A 1,029-nucleotide genomic window follows, 5' to 3' on the forward strand; every position below is an offset into this window, starting at 1 on the left:
TCCAATTGAGTGCGCTGAACCATCTGCTACTCCATAGCGTTCCAAAGATGTTGGAGGGGACATGAAGTGGCGACAAACCATTTAAGATGATCCTTTAATGGAAAAGGTAATATGTTACAAACGCTACGTCGACGGCATGTTGTTGCTCATAATTGGAAATGAGGAGAACATTGGTAAAATGTTTGATAAATCTAATGAGAAAACTGTTTAAACTACATAGCCCGAAAATAATGGTTTTTGGACTTCGAGGTAAAGAGGCAAGACAACTCGCGTATGAAACTTCCTGGCAGATTAAAACTGTGTGCCCGACCGAGACTCGAACTCGGGACCTTTGCCTTTCGCGGGCAAGTGCTCTACCATGGCTAAGCCATGTCTCCGCAGTATCCTTTCTTTCAGGAGTGCTAGTTCTCCAAGGTTCGCAGGAGAGCTTCTGTAAAGTTTGGAAGGTAGGAGACGAGGTACTGGCAGAAGTAAAGCTGTGAGTAGCGGGCGTGAGTCGTGCTTCGGTAGCTCAGTTGGTAGAGCACTTGCCCGCGAAAGGCAAAGGTCCCGAGTTCGAGTCTCGGTCGGGCACACAGTTTTAATCTGCCAGGAAGTTTCATATCAGCGCACACTCCGCTGAAGAGTGAAAATCTCATTCTGGGAACTCGCGTATGCATTCAAGATCCTAAGAGAGCCAAGAGCAACGGATGTTATGATTCCTAACCAGTCCTTCCACTCACAACTTTATAAAGAAGAGTCATTTAGAAGCTAAATTATGATGATGAAGTCCCATACTCCTTGACAGAGCGTAGGGGACGATGCGGGAGAACCGCACCGCCGTACTGGGCAAGGTCCTAGTGGAGGTGGTTTGCCATTGCCTTCCTCCGACCGTAATGGGGATGAATGATGATGAAGACAACACAACAATACTCAGTCATCTAAAGGCAGGTGAAAACGCCTGAACCCTACGGGATTCGAACCCGGGATCCTGTGCTCGGGAAGCGAGAACGCTACGGAGAGACCACGAGCTGCGGACAAGCTTAATGA

General features: G+C 48.0%; 1 non-coding gene across 1 annotated transcript; it reads left to right on the plus strand.

Annotated features, from left to right (window-relative positions):
• Positions 1 to 499: 499 nt before the first annotated feature.
• On the plus strand, positions 500 to 574 carry Trnas-cga (transfer RNA serine (anticodon CGA)). Its single transcript has one exon. It is a non-coding gene; the product is annotated as a tRNA-Ser (tRNA).
• The last annotated feature ends 455 nt before the right edge of the window (positions 575 to 1,029 follow it).

Source organism: Schistocerca gregaria, chromosome 4 (genome assembly GCF_023897955.1).
Source record: "Schistocerca gregaria isolate iqSchGreg1 chromosome 4, iqSchGreg1.2, whole genome shotgun sequence".
Taxonomy (NCBI): Eukaryota; Metazoa; Arthropoda; class Insecta; order Orthoptera; family Acrididae; genus Schistocerca; species Schistocerca gregaria.